Consider the following 12,042-nt stretch of genomic DNA (forward strand, 5'->3'; position numbering starts at 1 on the left):
CGTTTTGGGTGGGGGGCGAACTAAAGTGACACTAATTCAAGTACTTAGAGAGGGCTCACCTACTGCTCAGGCAATGAAAGGGTGCACCTACAAAAAGGATTCACCCAATCCTTTAGAAAAATTTCAAAAAGAGGTAAAGATAGTAGGGCACACCACCACTTGATGTCACACGGATATTTATTATAACATATACTGTCTAGAACATATAAAATACAATCAAATACGGTAAAATTGTTAAAATATAAATACTAAAATATAGTCATCAATACAAATTAAATGTAAGTAAATGGATTCGGCTACGGCCGCAAATTTCCTTATATGATGGTAGCTTCAATACATGTCTTTGAAGATTACAATTCAATCCTATGATTAATTCCGATGCTGTTTAAAAAGTCACTTATATCTGTGTGTTTTAGCACTGAGTTGTGGCAATGCCGCAGAAAAAACGCTGCCCAGAAACAAGACTTCTACCGGAGTGGTTTTACTCACTATTTTAGATGATGCCGGTTTCCTTATCACTCGTGGCGTCCCACGTACAGTGAGAGTCTCTTATAGGCTGCGGCAGAAAAAGATGAAGTGTAGACTTGCGGGATCCTCGGTGATTGTAAATTGGCTGTATCGTCTCACAGGTCGCCTGGAAGTATATGCCCTCTGCGTTGTTTGTTCACAGTGTGCAGGGTTAACTTTCACCAGGAAATAAAGGACTCAGCATAAAGACGGATGTTCATTTTTTCTTTTCCATAAAGTACAACTTCACCGATCCCTTCTTTAAAGCGCTTGTTAGTCTTCAAATCTGTATATCATGGGATTCATTACCATACGCGTTTCGGAGGCTAAGGCTCCTTCTTCAGTGGTTGAAGAAGGAGCCTTAGCCTCACCACTGAAGAAGGAGCCTTCACCACTGAAGAAGGAGCCTTAGCCTCCGAAACGCGTATGGTAATGAATCCCATGATATACAGATCTGAAGACTAACAAGCGCTTTAAAGAAGGGATCGGTGAAGTTGTACTTTATGGAAAAGAAAAAATGAACATCCGTCTTTATGCTGAGTCCTTTATTTCCTGGTGAAAGTTAACCCTGCACACTGTGAACAAACAACGCAGAGGGCATATACTTCCAGGCGACCTGTGAGACGATACAGCCAATTTACAATCACCGAGGATCCCGCAAGTCTACACTTCATCTTTTTCTGCCGCAGCCTATAAGAGACTCTCACTGTACGTGGGACGCCACGAGTGATAAGGAAACCGGCATCATCTAAAATAGTGAGTAAAACCACTCCGGTAGAAGTCTTCTTTTTTCTGCGGCATTGCTACAACTCAGTGCTAAAACACACAGATATAAGTGACTTTTTAAACAGCATCGGAATTAATCATAGGATTGAATTGTAATCTTCAAAGACATGTATTGAAGCTACCATCATATAAGGAAATTTGCGGCCGTAGCCGAATCCATTTACTTACATTTCATTTGTATTGATGACTATATTTTAGTATTTATATTTTAACAATTTTACCGTATTTGATTGTATTTTATATGTTCTAGACAGTATATGTTATAATAAATATCCGTGTGACATCAAGTGGTGGTGTGCCCTACTATCTTTACCTCTTTTTAAAGTGACACTAATACTATTATAGATCTGACCGTGATCAGTTTTGATCACTTCCAGATACTATAAAAGTACAAATGCTGATTAGCGATACGCTAATCAGCGAATAACGGACTGCGGTGCGGTGGGCTGGGCGCTAACTGATCGCTAACTACCTAACCAAGGGACCTAAACTATACTGAAACCTAACGGTCAATACCAGTGAAAAAAAAAAGTGACAGTTTGCACTGATCACTTTTTTCTTTTCACTTGTGATTGACAGGGGTGATCAAAGGGGTGATCAAAGGGTTAATTGGGGTTCAGGGGGGTGATCTGGGGCTAAGTGTGTAGTGTTGGTGTACTCACTGTGAAGGCTGCTCCTCTGCTGGATCCAACCGACGAAAAGAACCAGCAGAGGAGCAGGCAGCCATATAACAGATCATATTTACTAATATGATCTGATATCTGGCACTTTGATTGGCTTTTTTAAAAATCAGCAACCTGCCAGCCAATGATCATTGGCTGGCAGGTTGCTGACGAAATACTGCTGTGCGAAATGCCGGCGCGAACTGCGCATGCGCGCGCGCATATTTGCGTCATCTCGCGTCACGCGTATATGCGTGACTGTGCGCAGCGCTGCCACCTCCGGACCGCACATCTGCGTTAGGCGGTCCGGAGGTGGCTAAAATCAACCAGGCCTGGATCCCACAGGACTTGCTCGTACCTTGTGCAGAATAGACATGTATACCGGCACTAAGCCGCCATTGTTATACTGCAGCGCACTCTCTCTGTTTTATTTTTTATATTTCCCAATGTTTTGGGGTCTACCCAAATTTGAACACAAAAAAATAATAATAATAAAATATAATATAAAACATAACCAAAAAAGCAGTGTAGGCTACCTCCTCGTCCACCGCCGCTTCCACCTACACCTCCACGTCCACCACCTCCTACTCCATATGGACCTCGTCCTCCAAGATCAAGATTATTATTATTATTTTTTACGGATTTTATGTCATTTGAAGCCATTTCCCTGTCCACATTTGTTTGCAGAGCACTTGCCATGCTCTTAACCACATTTTGCTGCCTTTTGCAGCCCTCTAGCTCTTTCCATAACTTTTTTAGAGCATCTTTAGTGCTCCAAAGTTCGGGTCCCCATTGACTTCAATGGGGTTCGGGGTCAAGTTCGGGTCCCGAACTCGAACTTTTTTGTGAAGTTTGGCTGAACTCGTTGAACCCGAATATCCAGGTGTCCGCTCAACTCCAAACATGACCATCAAGGTGGTCCTAAAGCTACTGGGGGGGGGGGGAGATCCATAGAGAGAACAAGGCCATCTAGGTGGTCCCACAGCTGCTGGAGAGGGCCTGGGGGATCCATAGAGAGAACAGGACCATCAAGGTGGTCCTACAGCAGCTGGAGGGTGAGTGGAGGAGCATCCATGGAGTGAACACAACCATCGAGGTGGTCCCACAACTGCTGGAGGGGGAGTGGAGGGGTCTATATAGAGAACACTACCATCTAGGTGGTACCACATAAGTTGGGTAAAAGTCTAGGGAATTAGCGGTCAGGGTAGTACTTGGAGGTCTTGGTCCCAGTCTTCCAACCAATGTCGGACATTTCTAGCTGCGTGACATGTGGCATTGTCTTGCTGGAAGATCTCTTCCCCCCAGGGGAGACAATCCGCATGTATGGGTGTATGTAATCTCCAAGTATGGATTGATACCCAAATCTGCTGACAGTGCCTTCCACATGGATGAGTGGCCCAGAGAACGCCATGAAAACCTCCCGCAGACCATAACGCTGCCCCCACCAGCTTGAGTACTTCCAGCACTGGTTGCAGGTTGTTCCGTCTCTGATGTTTCTCTCCTGACACGCCAACGTCCATCCAATCCATGAAGCAGTAGACGTGACTCATTGGAGAAGACAACCCTTTACCAGTCAGCGGAGTCTGAATCCGATACTCCCGTGAATACTGAACCCTTCATTATCAGAGGTGCAGGGACCACCCGTCTGCTCCGGAGCCCCATACGCTGTCAGGATCTCTGAACTGTTGTGAAGCAGTGGAGGCCGTGAGGCAGCACCCAGTAAACAACCCACTCGTCATTCATAGCATGACATGGTGATGTACAGCACAGGCCTACACCATACATCATGCACACTACACAAGCATTCCTCTACACTCACCATAATCACAATCCCACAAGACACAGCAGCAGACAGTGATGAGGGGTGGGGGATGGGAAGGAAATCACAGGCCCAAAGCTCTACCGACGGGGACACTTAGGGGGGTGGAGGAGTTTAGTCCTTTTCTTCGTTGTCGACGTCCAAGATGTTGGAGTCCCCGAGCAGGCTGAGGATAAGCAGGCGGCAGTCCAGCACGGACATGGTCTCTGTCCTGAGGATCAGCCGGTTCCTGTCAACTAGGGATGAGCTAAAAACGTTGTTGTAATACTGTACGGAGTTCCCGCTCCGTACAGTATTAGAATGTATTGGTTAAAATGAGCCGACATTATTACTTCCTAGTGGTACCTTGGAAATGAACCAAGGTTTTTTACAGTAATAATTAATTCCCGAAGTTAATACACGAAGTCTTGCGCGACTTCGCAAAGTAATAACTTTGGCTCATCAGAGCCAATACATTTGTAACGGACCGTTTCAGCAGACAAGGGGTTAAGATCCGTTTAGGCGATATGCCCCTTTCTGAGAGACAGGCACAGCTACTGCAGAACACCAAACTCCCGAACTGGATGCAAAATAGCACTCCAAACTGGAACCTCGCAAATAGCTGCCAGCAGACGAACAGGAAAAGCGTACAGTCAGCTTACACTCCTGGCAATCAGTCTCTAACAGCATACAGGGAATCCCCCCAATAACGAGACAAGGCTCCGTCTTGAGGGTCTAGCAGTGGTCTCACGTGCTGGCACACCCAGCCTGGTTTTTATTACAGTTGTTGCAAATACAGGTCCGCCCACAGGGTTTTGAAATACAACCAATCAGTAATTTACAACACATACAATGTAAATACAGCAACCAATTGTTTACGCCCCCTTGAGGACCAGAAGGGAGACTGCGACACAGAACAGATACAACACATCCCCACAATGCATCATGGTTTCCTCCTCTCTGCCCCAGAGACAACCGAAGGCAATCCAATTATCTCTCAGGACAAAGGGAGATCACCAATACACATGTGGAGACAACAGGACAGACATCACCATTTAAACACACAATGGCACACCCCCACAGCAAACACAGACATTTTAACATATCCCCAGATAGCTCAAGTCTGAGTGCATATCATTAGGTGAATGGCACTCAGAATACACGAATACAATAATATTAGCTATCTGGGTGCCCTCACATAACATACAATTTAACCAAACGCATAATAACATAAAATACAATTCCACAGACAGATTTAAGCTGTGCGGCCGGCCTGTCTTCTCCTTTAAAGTTACTATGGGCCATAATCCTGAGGCAAGAGGCTTTTAAACAGCCCTCTCCAAAACCCAGTGGCGAGGTTGGTTTCGCCACAACATTCTAATACTACGGGAACTCCGTACAGTATTACAACAAAGTTTTTAGCGAATCAACTTCGGATGTTCCATTAAAAGTCGATGCGCTCGTCCCTACTGGCAAGCCATATAGCGTCATTATAACAGTTCATAAGGCACCAGGCCTCCGGGATGCCCCCAACAGCATGAGTCCCAGGGAATAGTCCGTACAGCACTGCGGTGTATTGCAGGTTGTTCCTGGGCACAGAGTCTTTGAGTTCATGTTCCAGGGCATCTAACAGGCCCTACTTCCCCCGACTGTCCCACTGGATCCAGGACGGTTGGGAGGTATGCAGTAGCAGGATTTACACAGGTTGCGGGCATGCATGAATTTATGGATAGGCAAGCCTCCCTGGATAGCCATCCCTGACAGATTCTTGTGCCTGTCAGTTAACCTTTCTGAAGACACATTAGTCCATACAGTCTCTGTGGTGTCATCAGGGAGCCCTGGAATTGACTCCACCAAGTACATTGCTCTGATTAGTTTGTGGATCATATTGGCTTTCCACAAGTCTGGGTTAAGGCCCTCCAGTTGATGTTTCCTCACAAACCGGACAACGTCTCTGTAGAACCATGGAGCATGCCATTTTCAAGGGATTGAGCCGTCCAACTTGTCCCAGTCTAGACCCCTCCAGAGGGGCAGCTGAAGGAAGCGACACATGGCCTTGCCAACTGAGCCATTCATAGTTGTCAAAGTCTGGCAAACACAGTCACTCACAAAGGTGGTCCGCACTAAAGTGGGTACATCTGGTATGCCCTTCCCACCCTTGCAGGGCTCTTTGTATACGATGGCTCACTTCACTTTGTCCAATTTGGAGTCCCAAACAAAGCGGAACATTGTCCTGGTGATTGCCCTGGAAATGGTGGCCATTCCTGTGCGGTGTACTGGAGCACAGGCAGTACTTCATCACTCAGGAGTGCTTAGCCCTCAATAGGGAGCTGTACAATCTGTTGGATGACTTTGGCCAAGTGTTCTTCTCAAGACTTGAGGGCTGAACCTTCCTTCCTTCACCAGACTCCCAGGATCTGGATCTAGTCCAGTTTGGTGGTAAATGGGAAGGAGGCAGAAGAAGCCAGTTGCTAGTCCCGTAGTGCATGGCTTCCGACTTCCTGCAGATGATTTTAGCCCCTGAATCTTGTCTAAACTCCTTGCAGGTCTAGAGGGCAGTCAACGTCGTCCATGTACAGCGAGCACTTGACCTCATTGTCCTGGTGCAGTGATCCCTCTGATCTCTCCATTTTGCAGGATAGACTCCGTGAAGAGCTCTATAACTGTCACGGATGGTGTAACAGAAAACAAGAAGTTACAAATAAGGATCCGACTGGCTTGATCTGAAACTAAGGAACAAAAGGGTGACCCCTATTTAAGCCCTGAAACTCTCCCTGTCTTCTCAGCCCATGCAAAGATCTCTATGATAGAAAATTGCATGCCCTCGTGCCTCGACTGTATAACACCTGAACACCCTATAATAGTGAGGGGACACGACCACGGGCTCCCTACACTTAATGCGGAGGGAGTCAGGGTCACCTAGGATCAAGCAAACAGGAAAACACAAATCAATGAACAGACTTATCTGTAGAAGGATCAGTTGTAGCATCCAGCATGTACACACTCCAGGAAATTGTATAAACCGCAAAGTGATGCAGTATGGGAAGGTATTTAAAGGGATGCAATCAGTGCAACTAGATGACAGCTGAGAGAGGGAAACGAGATGACAAAACGAAAGCAAAACAAAAGAAACCTCAAGCAGGAGGTTCTGAAGAACGTCTGTCAGAGCTTCTCAGATGTATGGCGGTGACAATAATGCAAACAGAGGAGAGGTGAAAGAGGGCAGCCTTGTCTGATCCCAGAAAGGACAGAAGAGGGGTCAGTCTTCCAGCCGTTCACCAACTCATGGGAAAGTAATTGCACAAGCCGGGTCTGGGCAGGAGGTTATGCTTCTTTATTAACTTTATACCTTGACATTTATATCATGGCGTTCTCTGAACTGTTCTGTTACACACACATCTTGTGCCTACTGGTTCATTTTGGTGGTGAGCTGCTCCACTGTAGCGTGTTCGTCCGCCGTCGCACACCTTCACCTCTTATATCAATGGCATGTGGTCTCCGTAGTTTCCATGTTGCTTATTCAGAATTGTGCCATTGTCCACTCATGATACATTTTCACCACAGCAGTATGAGAACAGTTCACACCGCGCAAGTTCATTAATGCCGCCACCTGGGGCCCCCTGAAAGCCAATAATCATCCCTTCCTGCAACTCTGATAAATCACCCCTTTTACCCATGACAGCAACAAGGGATATGTGTGCAGACAGCCTATCACACCTGATATACCCACCGAGGGATATGTATGCAGACAGCCTATCACACCTTATATACCCACCGAGGGATACGTGTGCAGACAGCCTATCACACCTTATATACCCACCGAGGAATACGTGTGCAGACAGCCTATCACACCTTATATACCCACCGAGAGATATGTATGCAGACAGCCTATCAAACCTTATATACCCACCGAGGGATATGTGTACAGACAGCCTATTACACCGTATATACCCACCGAGGGATATGTGTGCAGACAGCCTATCACACCTTATATACCCACCGAGGGATATGTGTACAGACAGCCTATCACACACCTTATATACCCACCGAGAGATATGTATGCAGACAGCCTATCACACCTTATATACCCACCGAGGGATATGTGTACAGACAGCCTATCACACCTTATATACCCACCGAGGGATACGTGTGCAGACAGCCTATCACACCTTATATACCCACCGAGGGATATGTGTACAGACAGCCTATCACACCTTATATACCCACCAAGGGATATGTGTACAGACAGCCTATCACACCTTATATACCCACCGAGGGATATGTGCAAAGACAGCCTATCACACACCTTATATGCCCACCAAGGGATATGTGTGCAGACAGCCTATCACACATCTTATATACCCACCAAAGGATATGTGTGCAAACAGCCTATCACACCCCTTATATACCCATCGAGGGATATGTGTGCAGACAGCCTATCACACGTTATACACCCACCGAGGGATATGTGCAAAGACAGCCTATCACACACCTTATATGCCCACCAAGGGATATGTGTGCAGACAGCCTATCACACCTTATATACCCATCGAGGGATATGTGTGCAGACAGCCTATCACTCCTTATATACCCACTGAGGGATATGTGTGCAGACAGCCTATCACACCCCTTATATACCCACTGAGTGATATGTGTGCAGACAGCCTATCACACCTTATATACCCATCGAGTGATATGTGTGCAGACAGCCTATCACTCCTTATATACCCACTGAGGGATATGTGTGCAGACAGCCTATCACATACCTTATATACCCACCGAGAGATATGTGTGCAGACAGCCTATCACACCTTATATACCCATCGAGGGATATGTGTGCAGACAGCCTATCACACCTTATATACCCACTGAGGGATATGTGTGCAGACAGCCTATCACACATCTTATATACACACCAAGTGATATGTGTGCAGACAGCCTATCACACCCCTTATATACCCACTGAGGAATATGTGTGCAGACAGCCTATCACACCTTATATACCCAACGAGGGATATGTGTGCAGACAGCCTATCACACCTTATATACTCACCAAAGGATATGTGTGCAGACAGCCTATCACAAACCTTATATACCTACTGAGGGATATGTGTGCAGACAGCTTTCAAACCCCTTATATACCCACCAGCGGATATGTGTGCAGACAGCCTATCACACCTGATATACCCACCGAAGGATATGTGTTCAAACAGCCTATCACACCTTATATACCCACCGAGGGATATGTGTGCAGACAGCCTATCACACACCTTATATACCCACTGAGGGATATGTGTGCAGACAGCTTTCAAACCCCTTATATACCCACCAGCGGATATGTGTGCAGACAGCCTATCACACCTGATATACCCACCGAAGGATATGTGTTCAAACAGCCTATCACACCTTATATACCCACCGAGGGATATGTGTGCAGACAGCCTATCAAACCCCTTATATACCCACTAAGGGATATGTGTGCAGACAGCCTATCAACCCTTATTTACCCACCGAGGGATATGTGTGCAGACAGCCTATCACACCTTATATACACACACTGAGGAATATGTGTGCAGACAGCCTATCACACCCCTTATATACCTACTGAGGATATGTGTGGAGACAGCCTATCACACCTTATATACCTACTGAGGATATGTGTGCAGACAGCCTATCACACCTTATATACCCACGAGGGATATGTGTGCAGACAGCCTATCACACACCTTATATACCTACTGAGGGATATGTGTGCAGACAGCCTATCACACCTTATATACCCACGAGGGATATGTGTGCAGACAGCCTATCACACCCCTTATATACCTACTGAGGGATATGTGTGCAGACAGCCTATCACACCTTATATACACACACTGAGGAATATGTTTGCAGACAGCCTATCACACACCTTATATACCCACTGAGGGATATGTGTGCAGACACCCTATCACGCCTTATATACCCACGAGGGATATGTGTACAGACAGCCTATCACACACCTTATATACCCACCGAGAGATATGTATGCAGACAGCCTATCACACCTTATATACCCACCGAGGGATATGTGTACAGACAGCCTATCACACCTTATATACCCACCGAGGGATACGTGTGCAGACAGCCTATCACACCTTATATACCCACCGAGGGATATGTGTACAGACAGCCTATCTGTCATGGAACCATGAACCAGACGTACAACAAGAGATGAGTGGAAATAAGAAGGCTTTATTGAAAATAAAGCTGTAAGGCAAAAGTCCAAACGGATGGCTAAACCGAAGCAGGGTCTTGCGAAACCAGAGATCAGGAACCAGAAGGGTAGTCAGATGAAGCCAGGATCAGGAACCAACAGGGTAGTCAGACGAAGCCAGGATCAGGAATCAGCAGGGTAGTCAGACGAAGCCAGGATCAGGAACCAGAAGCAGCAGCAGTCTTAGAAGCATGTGAGCACAGGAGGACCAAGCAGGGAACTGAAGCCACAGACCTCCTATATATATATGAGCTAGGCATCCAGCTCCTCCCAGTGGGAAGGAGGAGCCGCAGGGTGGGAGGCTACAAGAAACCCAGAAACCAAGATGGCCGCCAGCACATGTCAAACGAAGGAGAACAGCAAGGAGGTAAGACCATGACAGTACCTCCCCCTCAAGGGCCCCTCCTCCGCGGAGTAAGGAACGGTTTCTGAGGGAAGCGTGCGTGGAAGGCTCGGAGCAAGGCAGGAGCATGGACATCTGCGGAGGGAACCCAGGAACGCTCCTCTGGACCATAACCACGCCAATGGACCAAAAACTGCACCCGGCCGCGGACCAGGCGTGAGTCCAGGATATTGCTCACCTCATACTCCTCACGATTGCCCACTTGGACCGGACGAGGCCGAGGAATCGAGGAAGTGAAACGATTACACACCAGTGGCTTCAAGAGGGAGACATGAAACACGTTGGAGATCCGCATGCCAGGAGGAAGCGCAAGGGCATAGGCTACCGGGTTTACCCTGCGAAGCACTCGGAAGGGACCAACAAAGCGAGGCGCCAGCTTGGGAGTGGGCACTCGAAGGTTGAGGTTGCGGGTGGACAACCATACGCGGTCTCCGACCTGGTAGGAAGGAGCGGGCGCTCGTCTGCGATCAGCCTGGAGTCTCTGGCGCTGCGCAGAGACCTCAAGGGACCTCTGGATCTGTACCCAAGAAGCACGTAGGACGGAAAGGTGATCCTCCACAGCCGGAATATCCTGGGGAGAGAATACCTCCGGTAACACGGCAGGTTGGAACCCATAATTGGCCATGAAGGGAGACGTCCCAGAGGAAGAGTTCACCGCCGTGTTCCTGGCAAACTCAGCCCAAGGCAGGAGGTCAACCCAATTGTCTTGGTGATCGGAGACATAGCAACGAAGGAATTGCTCCAAGGCCTGATTGGATCGTTCTGCGGCCCCATTGGACTGAGGGTGGTAGGCCGATGAGAAAGAGAGATGAATCCCCAACTGGGAGCAAAAGGCGCGCCAGAACCTGGACACAAACTGACTCCCCCGATCCGACACAATCTCCTTGGGCAAACCGTGCAACCGGAAGACCTCCCTGGCAAAAATCGAGGCCAACTCTTGTGCAGAGGGTAACTTCTTGAGAGGTACACAGTGGCACATTTTGGAAAACCGATCCACTATCATGAGAATGACCGTATGGCCTCGGGATGCAGGGAGGTCCACAATGAAATCCATCCCCAGGTGTGACCATGGACGCTCCCCGGTGGCTATGGGTTGCAAAAGGCCCAACGGAAGGTGCCGAGGGGACTTACTCTGGGCACAAACGGAGCATGCCGCTACATATGCGGCGATGTCGGAACGTAGAGAAGGCCACCAGAACAGACGTGAAACAGCCCAGGACAGCTGATTCTTTCCAGGATGCCCCGCGGCCTTGGAGTTATGGTAGGTTCGCAACAACCGAGTGCGCAACTCCTCAGGCACAAAACACCTGCCGTTGGGTCTCCCAGAGGGAGCACCAGATTGAGCCGCCAAAATCTGCTCACCCAGGGGAGAGGTCAGGCTGGTGCGAATGGCGGCCAGGATCTGATTCGGAGGTATGACCGAAGTCGGAATCGACTCCTCCCCGGACAGCTCGGAGTACTGCCGTGATAAGGCATCCGCTCTGATGTTCTTGGAACCGGGTAGGTAGGAGACCACGTAATTAAAACGTGACAAGAACAGAGCCCATCTGGCCTGACGTGGTGTCAATCTCTTGGCCTCAGAGAGGTAGGTCAGATTCTTGTGGTCCGTCAGGATGAGAACCGGAACCAC

Source organism: Bufo gargarizans, unplaced genomic scaffold (genome assembly GCF_014858855.1).
Source record: "Bufo gargarizans isolate SCDJY-AF-19 unplaced genomic scaffold, ASM1485885v1 fragScaff_scaffold_432_pilon, whole genome shotgun sequence".
NCBI classification, from domain to species: Eukaryota; Metazoa; Chordata; class Amphibia; order Anura; family Bufonidae; genus Bufo; species Bufo gargarizans.